Source organism: Mesoplodon bidens (assembly GCF_964165515.1).
Source record: "Mesoplodon bidens genome assembly, chromosome: 18".
Classification (NCBI taxonomy): Eukaryota; Metazoa; Chordata; class Mammalia; order Artiodactyla; family Ziphiidae; genus Mesoplodon; species Mesoplodon bidens.
The window spans coordinates 60,122,757-60,135,369 of record NC_138175.1 but is presented as its reverse complement, the minus strand read 5'-3'; positions in this window follow the sequence as shown (position 1 = coordinate 60,135,369).

Below are 12,613 nucleotides of genomic sequence, written 5' to 3'. Positions count from 1 at the left end.
TTCCTCATGCCTGCCTGTGCCACGAATTGTCATCGCCGACATGGTCAGGACTCACGTGGACCGTGGTCTGTTCTTGAAGACCCGCCTCTGAAATTCTTTTTTATTTTATTTTATTTTATTAATTTATTTATTTGGCTGCATTGGGTCTTCGTTGCTGTGCGCAGGCCTCCTCTAGTTGTGGCGAGTGGGGGCTACTCTTCGTTGCAGTGCGCGGGCTTCTCATTGCGGTGGCTTCTCTTGTTGCGGAGCACGGGCTCTAGGCACGCGGGCTTCAGTACTTGTTGCTCGCGGGCTTCAGTAGTTGTGGCCCGCGGGGTCTAGAGCGCAGGCTCAGTAGTTGTGGTGCACGGGCTTAGTTGATCCGCGACATGTGGGATCTTCCCAGACCAGGGCTCAAACCCATGTCCCGTGCATTGGCAGGTGGATTCTTTACCACTGTGCCACCAGGGAAGTCCCTAAAAATTTCCAGTTCTTAAGGATACACTCCAGAGTTGTTTCTTCTGGCTTAGAAGGGGATCCTCCCATGTTGAGCAACCTACAACCGAGCATTCCTAGAAATGGAATCCGGCGTCCTGGAAACATTTACCAGGAGGCTTTAACTTGAAGGGGTCAGAGCATCCTCCGAATTCCCCTAATGGGGTTTTCAGTGTATTCTGCTCTCCCATCGCCCAACCAGATGTCTGTGGTCAACCCAGTCCCTTTCACGAGGGTCCCCAGGGGTTGGGGGTGGGGACATTTGAACCAGTGCCAGTGCATTGCCAGGACTCTCCCTGAGGGGGATCTGTTGTGTATAAAGCCTGTGTCTTATAACAAGTTTCCCTACACTGGGGTGTATTCCTCATGCTTGAGCATCTACAGAGTTTATAATGTGGGCTTCTGGGCAGCGGCCAGCCCGATAGGCTGTCCGTAGCAGTGTGTGGGCTGCCAAGGCCCGGAGTGAAGGGGCTCTGATAGATTCAAAGCGGAATCCTTGGAGAAACTGGAGCTGGGCAAGGGGTTCAAGACCCGAGGCCGCGAAACAGAGAAGTTCTATAGATTTTTGCAAGTTGGGTGAGGTGAGAGACTAGAGAGCAGAAGAAGCCCAAATCCTTTCCCCTGTCTGTTTTGTGGCTATGAAAAAACTGGGGAGAGCCTGATGATTCCATCTGCCACAGGCAACAGCGAGCTTGGACAATGTTTTCCATGTAATTTAACACACCAAGTGAACCCAACTAGTTTAGGATCTCTCTTTGGGATGCTCCAGGGGCCCTTTGAAGCACCCCAAAGTTAGCTGGAGTTCAAAGAATCTGATATTTGGAAAGTCTGTTCAGAGTTTTAAAACACCTCGTCAGAGGGGATCATACCCAAAAGATTAAAAGCAAGGCCTGGGACAGAAATGGGTACACCCACGTTCCAAGCAGCGTGAATCACAATACCAAGAGGCAGATGCCACCCAAGTGTCCATCGATGGATGAATGGATAAACTACATGCGATATCCACACAAAGGAATGTCATTCAGCCTTAACAACAAAGGAAATGCTGACAACTACAGCATATACGAACCTCAAAGGCATTATGATCAGTGAAATAGCCCTGTCACTTTAAAAGGACACACATGATGAGTTACTACATACAGGAGGTATCCAGGGAAGTGCAATTCAAAGGCAGAAAGTAGCATGTGGGTGCCAGGGACTGAGGGGAATAGTGTTCAGTCAAAGTACAGCGTTTCACTGTTGAAAGTGGAAAAGATCTGGACGTGGATGGTGAGGATATTTGTACAACAGCGTGCCTTGGTTAATGCCATAGGACTGTGTACTGAAAATGGTTCAGATGCTAACTGTGATGCCCATTTAGTCACAACAATGAAGTACTGATCTGTGTTACCACACAGAAAAGGCCACCCAGATCATACTCATGTTGTGTGCTCTCAATCCATCAAGGTTGTGAAAAGGAGGGAAAGGATCTGTTAGTGTTTCAGAAAAAGAAACCTGGATCAGAATGGAAAAAGACATTTCCCTAGCGTTGGGCCACCTGGTGAAAGTGGACGTGGACCTGTGGATTGGATTATAATGTGGAAACCATAAAAATGTCCTCACTTGGAGGTCACGTGCTGCTTCCCTGGAAGAGGATTTCTGCTTTGCATAAAGCAATATAGAATTCTGTGTGAAATGGCAAATGTGAGTCTTTTCTACTGCTGGGGACAATTTTCTAGACTTTGGAAATGACTGCAGAGTCAATTACTTTCAGAACAACCATGTCCCTGAAGGGACAGAGAAGCAGAGAAGACGTCATGGTTCGTTCTGGAGGCCAAGCCCTGCCCAGATCCTGCTCCCCAAAGTGATGATTCAGTTCACCGCGGTAGGATGGCAGAGGTTTTAGGGGCCCGGCGGGAAGATTATGTCAGTAGCCACCATGTCTTGGTGTTCTGGATGACCTGGATGTTTTAGAAAAAGTGGTATTTCTAATTGCAGTTTTCCACATCCAAACACCAAAACACGGTTAGCAGTAGTGCATGAATTCAGGAAAGTTGCATGATACAAAATCACAAATACACAAAAGTCAGTTGTGTTCCTGTACACTAATAATGAAACATGAGAGAAATGAAGAAAACCATCCCATTTACAATAGCATCAGAAGGACATAACCCCTAGGAATAAATGTAACCCAAGAAGTGAAAGACCTGCAAACCTGCCCACAGAGGCCAGGCATCTGCTCCTGGCTCCGGGTGGTCACCTTGCATCAGGCGGCTGTGTCCGTGCCCCGTGGTCTTCACACTGGGCTGGTCTGTGCTGACGGCGTGACACATGGTGGGGCTTCCTGAGCCCCTCACAGGCGCTGGTGTGAAACTCCAGCCACACTGGGTTCCCCATGTCAACGTGGTGGACCTCAGTGACACCCTGCACCCCAGGGCTCAGGTCGCTTCCCTAGGTGGCCACTCCTGATGGACCCCCAACTCTCCTCCTGACCTCTGCTCTCAGCTGATGTTATTTGATTTCTTTCACCATAACAAATTCTGAGCCTGAGTATAAAGCTTCAGTGAGTCCTGGGAGCCTCTAAGAAAAAAACCTGGGGTGGTCTAGGGGCTCCCAGTCTTGCAGTTGGGGTCAGAAGTGGGGTGGTCTCAGAGCCCTAGAACCTGCAGGGCCCCTCTACCAGGCACGGTGTGGGAGACCCCTGAGTCTAGTGCCCTTGACATATGGGGCATCCTAGGCCCGTGGATCAGGAGGGGACCCGCCCCCCTCCTCCTCGGCTGAGTCTCTGGCTTTTGTAAAATGCCCTGGGGGCCGAGGAGGTGGGGGAGAGTTGGAAAATCACCCCGCCCTTATCTAACCCTCCCTCCCATTAGGGGCAGCCCCCTGCACCTACACTTTGCACAAACCATGTGGTTCGTGCTGAACAAGGCTCCCCTTCCGGGCCCTGGCACTTGGGAGGGTGAGGGTGGAAATAACGTGACCAGCCCCCAGCCGAGTGCCAGGTCTCTAATGAGCTTCCCTGGGAGAAATGTCATGGTTTTATCCTTTGTCACTGGGGTAAGAGACTTCCTCGAGACCCTTGAGGAAAGGGGGGGTCACGAAGATGCCGGCGCAGGGATCCGCCTTTGCATCTCTACCGCGCGTCCCGACCCATCTTAGCCTTGAGCACACAGCATGTGCTGAACCCCGTGACCTCCCAGCAAGTCCCCGAAGGTGAGGGAGGCCCTGCAGACCCCACCCCTTTCCTCCACGTCTAGTAGGTGGAAGACCCACTTCTTGCCATTCTGGGAGCAGTTCTAGAGCTGATCTGGGAGCAGTTTTGGGGTTTTGCGGGCTGAGCCCCTGTTGCTATGCCCCCACTTCCCCACAAGAGCTTCCAGAGCAAGCTGTTTGCCCTGTTGCCTGAATGCCCCCCTCCACCAATATTCTCAGGAAAGAATCAGGGGTTTCTGTAGCAGCGTCTGCAGGCAGCTCTGCATCTCCGGGTGCCCCACCCCCCTCCAGCAGGAAGCATCCCCCCACATTTTCCTCACCTTTCCCTCCCAGGGTGGAGCCTCCCGGCAGTTCTTGGGGAAACCAAGCTACCCTTCAATGTGGATGCAGGTCTGCATTTTCCGAAGCCAAAGCCCTGGCCGGTCCTGCGGAGACCTAACCCCTGTCAGCTGTGCACAGGGCCAAGCCTGTGGGCAGACGAGGCAAGGTCCCGCCCTGGTGAGAGAGGCCGGCTTGTCGCCCTCCACTGGCCACCTGGGAAAATACAAGCAGCACCCACTCCCACTTCAGGGGAGGCTGAGTTCCCTGTGGGCAGCCCCGCTCAATGCACTACACTCTGCAGATTCCAAGGGACAGAGGCCAACATCCCAGGACTTCCGGAGCCTAATCACAGGAGAATTAGGAACCGCGTGCTACGAAACCAGTGTAGGCACAGACTTTACAGCTCGCACCCAAAGTCACTCCAGATTGTCCACAGGCAAATTTAAAATACAAAACTTTAAAAATTATGTAAGATCATATAGAAGAAAATTGACATGGCCATGGTTTTGCTCACATAGATCACGAGCTTTGATTTCTAACACCACGTGAAAAGCCTTCACACAAAAGGGAAAAAATTAATAACGTACTTTATAAAACTGAAAATTGTACTTGGTGAAATACCTTATTCTGAAAGCCAAGAGACAAGCTAGAAACTGGGAGAAAAATATTTGCAAAATACATATGTGATCATTTATACTCACATAATATGAAGTGCTGTAAAACAAATAGCTACATTTAAAGCGAGTCTGCAGCACAGCAGCCAGCGCCCACCTGCTGACCTCCTTGCTCTACGCGAGCCCACGCAGGGTTTCAGAAGCCCTCGGTGTCTCCTGGTTTTCATCTCACCCCAGCACTGCCCAAGGGTGAGGAAGCAACTGTGTGCTGGTGGCAAAGAGGATGCTCGTTCCACAGCCCCTCCCACTGCAAGGGCTATTCTACACAGGCCCCTCCCAGGATATGGAGCTCACCTGAGCAGTCACCCAGCAGCCCACGGGGCTAAGGTGGGCAGGCACCTTCCAGAACATGGGACTCACCTGGGCAGCCCATGGGGCTTATCTCGTCTCCCTCCACCGGGTCTTCCAGAGACTTCCACTGCAGCCGGGGCACCAGGCCTCTGTCTCCACCCACCACCCCTCCTCTTCCTGACTCCTGGGTTCCTCTCATTAGGAGAAGGTCTTCTTGAAGTTGTCTCCCACTCATGGGCCAGATAAAATTAGAAAACAAGCAGAGCTGCAGCCCCGTGTCTATCCTGACCCTCAGGACCCCACACCTGTTCCTTGGACCTGGCCGGTGCAGCAAGGCCCATTTTGTGCAACTCTGAGCCCCTGATGGGCGAGGAATGGCTGATCTGGGCAGCCTGACTCGGGCGGCCAGCCCTCCCCAGGTGTGCCTGGGTTGCGGTCAATATAAACACCCCTTCAGGCAAGAATACCTGCAGCTGTGCCTGACGCCATATTCTCTGCCCCGTCAGCAGTCTCGGGGCTGTGCTGGTGAGAGGGATTGAGGGGCCACGGCTTTGTGGGTGGCCCGGTGTGAGTGGGGCTCTGCTGGACTTTCTGCAGGAGTTGCTGGGCTGCCACCTGCTAAAGAAGAGGATGTGTCACCCATACCTGCCGCTGGAATTTCTCCCCGGGCAGAGGTAAGTAAGGAAAAAAGCAGTGGGGGCCGGGACAGGAGGGGTATCTCAGGCAGGGAAATGGAAAGCTTCCAGAAGAGCCCCCGGGGCCAGGACCGTCCTGGCTGGCCTGCAGGCACCAAGTCGGCCTGCGTGCTGTCGCTGGTGTGGCTCCACAGCCCTTCCTCTAGGCTTTCAAGTCCTTGCACACATTCAGGTGTTTTACCTGCGAAGGGTGGGAACAGTTCAGCAGCAGCTGGCCTGGGGCTCAGCTCACGTTTACTCAGAGACGCCTCCGCACGGTCCCCCAGCTTTGCAATGAGGACGCTCCTTGTGGGGGGGCTGCTGGCTGCATGGGAGACTATTCCCCACCTCTGACCAACTTCAGAATTGTTTACCACTGGAGCAAGTGTTCTGATAGGGTTTTCACCTGTATAACTGGTGGCTTCTTTTTTTTTGCGGTACGCGGGCCTCTCACTGCTGTGGCCTCTCCCGTTGCGGAGCACAGGCTCCGGACGCACAGGCTCAGCGGCCATGGCTCATGGGCCCAGCCACTCCGCGGCATGTGGGATCTTCCCGGACCGGGGCACAAACCCGTGTCCCCTGCATCGGCAGGCGGACTCTCAACCACTGCGCCACCAGGGAAGCCCCAACTGGTGGTTTAATTAGCAACGTGAACGGTGACATCAGAGGTCCTGAATCAGGATGGAAATACTTATCCCCAGCATGTACAGGCGTAAAAACCTGGGGAGGCCGTGTGCAGCCGGCACCCTTAGGGATGAGCTTCCGAGTTGACCCCTCAACGTTCCGGTGTCCAGCCACTGCTTTAGGATTTCTGGGGCCCAATGCTGACTCTAAGGGTTCTGAAATCCAGCCTCTATCGGCCTTTAGTGAGACCCGCACTTCCAGGATCCTACAGAGCAGGGTCTGACTGTTCTGTGGCTTCTGTAACAAATGACCACAAGCTGGGTGGTTTAAAACAACAGGAATTCATCCTCCCCCAGTCCTGGAGACCAGATGTATGAATCCAGGTGTGGGCCAGGCCTTGCTCCTTCTGGAGGCTCCAGGGGACTGTTCTTCCTGCCTCTACTGGATTCTGGGGGCTCCAGGCGTCCCTGGGTTTGTGGCCGCCTGTCTCCCATCTCTGCCTCTGTCTTCACGTGGCTTCCCTGTGCCTTTCCTCTTCCATCTCATATAAAGACACTGTTATTGGATTTAGAGCCGCCCTCATCCAGGATGTCCTCACCTCAGATCCTTCACTAATCCGGCAAAGACCTTTTTCCCAGACAGGGTTCGTTCACACGTTCTGAGGGACAGACACATCTTTTGGGGCCACCATTCAACCCACTATCCTTGTGTAAAATAACTCTTGTTTTAGAGGTGACCGAGGTCCCATATAGACTGGCACTGGCAGCAGCCATGTGGGTGGGGGTCTGAGGAGAATGAGGACCCTGGAAACACCCTGGATGGGGTAGGGTGAGTGGCCAGGCTACCTCCCAGCTTGTCTTTCGGTTTTTCACTTCGATGTTGGGGCAGTGTTGGCCTCACCACTGGGTTTTGTTTGTTTTAAGCAGTCAGATAATCAGACTTTACGTGGCGTCTCCACTTATGACATATTTGGAAAGACCTTCCCTATTCTGATAATATAAAAATTATTATCCCTCGAGCTCTTCTACTACTGTTCTGTTGTTTTGGTTTCTGGTTTCACATCTTTGATCCAGCTGGAGTGTGTGTGTATGTGTGTGTGTCTATCAGGTGTGAAATAGGAGGCTTTTTTCCTAAATGACTACCTAATTTTGTCAATACCACTCAAAGACCCCTCTTTTCCCAACTATCTGCAATATTTATCTTCTACTAAAGTCACGTATGATTTTGGGTCTATGTCTGGCATTTTTATTGTTTTGTTCATCTGTCTGAGAATCCATGCATCAATGCCATCCCAAGGCAGATATCTTTTTACACTTGTGAGATCTTTGAATCAGGAGGCATCTAGCAAGTCATAGCCTAATAACCAGTGTTTTTCTTAGTGGCACACGAACCAGTGATGCACCTTATAATACAGTGTCCTAGATTCAACAAGACGGTAATAATTGTGGCTGTAAAATGTTTTACCTCCTGGTAGGCCTTATCACACCTCATTACTTGGACCCACTTTTTTCCCCCTCAGGGTTTTCCTAGGTAATCTTGCTCATTTTTCTGTATGAAATTTAGAATCAGATTATTCTGAAAATAAATCTGAATGTTTTTTAATTAGGATTGCATTAGATGATAGACTAATAAGTGACATTTATATGACATTCAGTCTGACCACTAAGAACATTGTGTCTTCACAATGACCCAAGTACTTGTATGTGTGTATATCCCTCCAGAGAGTGTGGAAGTTTCCTTTACGTTCATTCTGTAAATACTGGGCGTCTACATTGGAGATGCAGCATTAGACATCGCAGACACAAATTCCTGCCCTCAGATTTTTGCCTACATGAGACCATGAAGACATTCTCATACGTCATCTTCTGGTTTTTCTTACCTTTCCCATTTAGATCCACTATTCACTTGGAATTGACTCTTGATGAATTTTTTTCTATCTAGATGGTCAGTTGATGAAGCACCATTTACTGAGAATCTGCTTCACTGCTCACCAGTACTCATATAATAAAGCAAGTGCTCATATATGGGTAGGTATAGATGTATTTCAAAATCAGAATCAGCTTTATTTTTCAATTCAGATCTGGAGTTTGTGGAAGAGGAAGGAGCCAAGAATGACCCGGTTGGTTTGGCCTGAGAAACAAGAAGAGGTGTCAGATATGGGGGAGGCACCTGGAGGAACAGAGTGGGGGTGGAAAGTCATAGCTTTGGACATGGATGAGGTTGAGGCAGTTCTTAGACATCAAAGTGAAGATGTAGGAGAGGCAGGTGGAGATGAAAGTATCAAATTACATCTCAGAACCATTAACTGTATAAAATTTAAATCTTAATACTTTTTTTAAAAAGATTTTTTTGATGTGGACCATTTTTAAAGTTTTTATTAAATTTGTTACAGTATTGCTTCTGCTTTATATATATATTTTTGGCCGTGAGGCATGTGGGTTCTTAGCTCCCTGACCAGGGATCGAACCCGCACTCCCTGCATTGGAAGGCGAAGTCTTAACCATTGGACTGCAAAGGAAGTCCCAGTCTTTATGCTTTTTTGCTTTCAATTCTTTTGCTGAAATTAAAAACTGCCATTACTGCTTCTTTTTATTTCTTTGAGAATTGGTAATTTTAAGTGTATAATTTTACACTTTCTTAAGTGTATAATTTTTAAGTGTATAATTCTGTGGCATTAATTACATTCAGAATGTTTGCAACCATCACCCCATTTCCAAATTGTTTTCATCACCCCAAAACTCTGTACCCAATCATTCCATTTCTTCCCTCCTCCTAGTTCCTTGTAACCACAAATCTTTCTGTCTCAGAATTAGTCTTTTCTAGATATTTGTCCTTTTGCATCCAACTTCTTTCCATGAGCATAATGTTTCTAAGGTTTATGCATGTTGTAGCATGTATCATAGCTTCATTACATTTTATGGTTGAAAGACGTTCCACTGTATGTACAGTTGACCTTTGAACAATACAGGGGTGAGAAGCGCTGACCCTCCATGCAGTCAGAAATCTGTGTACACTTGACAGCTCTCTGTATCCTCAGTTTCACATCCGTGGATGCAACAACTATGGATAGTGTAGTAGTACATATTTATTGGAAAAAATCCGAGTATAAGTGGACCCCTGCTGTTCAAACCCGTGATGTTTGAGGGTCAACTAACACGATTTTGTATCCATTCATCTGCCGATGAACAGTTGGGCTGTTTCTATCTTTTGGCTGTTGTGAATAACGCTGCTGTGAACATTCATTTACAAGTATCTGTTGGAATTCCTGTTTGCAGTTCTTTTGGGTATAGACCTAGGAGTAGATTTGTCAGGTCATATGGTAATTTTTTTTAAAACATTTATTTTTGGCTGTGTTGGGTCTTCGTTGCTGCACGTGGGCTTTCTCTAGTTGCAGCGAGCGGGGGCTGTTCTTCGTTGCAGTGTGCAGGCTTCTCATTGCAGTGGCTTCTCTTGTCGGGCAGGGGCTCTAGGCACGCGGGCTTCAGTAGTTGTGGATCATGGGCTCTACAGCGCAGGCTCAGTAATTGTGGCACATGGGCTTAGTTGCACCAGCATGTGGGATCTTCCCGGACCAGGGCTCGAACCCGTGTCCCCTGCATTGGCAGGTGGATTCTTAAGCACTGCGCCACCAGGGAAGCCCTCATATGGTAATCTAAACTCTTAGAGGAGGGACTTCCCTGTGGCCCAGTGGTTAAGAATCCACCTGCCAATGCAGGGGACACGGGTTCGAGCCCTGGTCCGGGAAGATCCCACATGCTATGGTGCAACTAAGCCCGTGTGCCACAACTACTGAGCCTGCGTTCTAGAGCCCACGAGCCACAACTACTGAGCCTGCATGCCACAACTAGTGAGCCCACGTGCCACAACTGAAGCCTGCGTGCCTAGAGCCCGTGCTCTGCAACAAGAGAAGCCACTGCAATGATAAGCCCGTACACCACAACAAAGAGCAGCCTCTGCTGGCTGCAACTAAAGAAACCCTGCCCATAGCAACGAAGACCAAACGCAGCCATAAATACATACATACATACATAGAAAAAACACTTAGAGGAACGACAAAATTGTTTTCCACAGTGGCTGCATCATTTTACATTCTCGCCAGCGAAGTACAGGGTTCCAATATCTCCACTTTCTCCTCCCAACTCTTGTTAATTCTCTCCATTCTTGTTATTTTCTGTTGTTGCTTTTTAAATTGTAGCTATCTTAGATGTGAGGTGGTTTCTCATTGTGGGTTTGATGTGCTTTTCTCTAATGACTACTGGTGTGAAGTACCTTTTCATGAGCTTAATATAATCTACATGCAATAAAACTTAAGGGTAGAGCGTCATGACTTCTGACAAATATATACACCCATGTAACAACCGCCACAATCGAGATACAGAATATTTCCATCACCCCAAAATATTCCCTTGTCCCCTTCCCAACCATTTCCATCAGCACAAGGCAAGCAATGATCTACTAGTCTTCAGAGATTAGATCTACTTTTCTAGAATTTCATACATACCGAATCATGTATATTCCTTTGTGTCTGGCTTCTTTTGTTCAGCATAAGGTTCCTGATATTCTTGGGTATTGTATCAGCAGTTCATTTCTTTATAAAGCTAAGATTACATTGTATACACATGTGTTGTTCAGCTGTTGGATATTTGGATGTTTTCCAAGTTTGGGCTATTTTGACAAAAACATTCACGTGCAAGTCTTTGTGCACGTATTTTTCATTCCCTTTGGCAAAAAATCCTAAAAGTAGAATTACTAGGTCATATTGTATTAGCTTTGTTAAGAAACTGCCCAACTGGTTTCCAAAGTGTTGATAACATTCCCACCAGCAGTAGATGAGATTTCCAGTTGCTCCAAGGCCTCACCAACATTTGCTATGTCCATCTTTCTAATTTTATTTATTTATGTGTGTCTTCAGTGGTATCTCATGATGACTTTAATTTGAATTTCCCTGATGACTAATAATGTTGAACATTTTTCCTGTGCTCATTGGTCAACTATTTTTTGTGAAGTGTCTTCAAGTTTTTTGCTCATGTTGGGGGCTTATTTGTCTTATTGTGATCGCAGCTCTGGATATAAGAGCTCTTATATTCTGGATGTAAGTCCTTTGTCAGATACGTATCTCTCCCCCACTCATAGATGGACACACGTTGGGCATATTTTATCCTGTTTTCTTGGATGTGTTCGATTGTTTTTGCTTCTATGATTTTGATTATGACCTACTTCAAATTTATTTAGTGGGATAGTTTGATCTTTACTTCTCACTAACACACAGGTTCACTTGGTGATAATTCCCTTGGTGATAATTCTTTAAGCTATACATTCATTCATTCAAGATCTGTGTACTTTTTCTATAAGTATGCAATACTTAAAATAGAAGCTTATATTTTTTTAAAAAACAAACATAACAAGGGACCTCTCTGGTGGTCCAGTGTTTAAGACTCCAAACTTCCAATGCAGGGGAATGGTTTCCATCCTTGGTCAGGGAAGTAGGATCCCCCATGCCTCATGGCCAAAACATAAAATAAATCAAATAAAAAGAAAAGAAAAAAGAAAAAATACTCTAATTGAGACATTTTCAGTATTAGTTTTCTAAATTTTTAGCTAGAAGAGTCAGATTGAAATGAAAGGCATGATTCATGAGTAAGAGTCTTTTTTTTCCTTAATTGCTGTGAGAACACTTAAGTCTTTCTAAAAATGTAATATGTATTCCTGAGATGAAATAAATATTATATTTGCATATTTATTAATAACAAGATCACCAGGCTAAGTTAATTAACTCAAGCAAATTTATAAAAATGGTAATTTCCTGGAGGCCCAGTGGTTAGGAGGCCATGCTTCCACCACAGGGGTCATTTCTGGGTACAATTCAAATTTTCAATTTTGCTTTTGGACATTTTAAAACAAATGTCTGTGACAAACCCACAGCCAACATCATTCTCAAAGGTGAAAAACTGAAACCATTTCCTTTAAAATCAGGAACAAGGCAAGGATGCCCACTCTTACCACTAAAAAAAACCCAAATGTTTTTGATGAACCTAGGGGCAGGACAGGAATAAAGACGCAGATGTAGAGAATGGACTTGAGGACACGGGGAGGGGGAAGGGTAAGCTAGGACGAAGAGAGTAGCACTGAGATATATACACTACCAAATGTAAAACAGATAGCTAGTGGAAAGAAGCTGCATCACACAGGGAGATCAGCTCGGTGCTTCCTGACCACCTAGAGGGGTGGGATAGGGAGGGTGGAAGGGGGACACCAGATGGTGGGGATATACGTATCCATAGAGCTGATTCACTTTGTGATACAGCAGAAACTAACACACCATTGTAAAGCAATTATACTCCAATAAAGATGTTAAAATTTTTT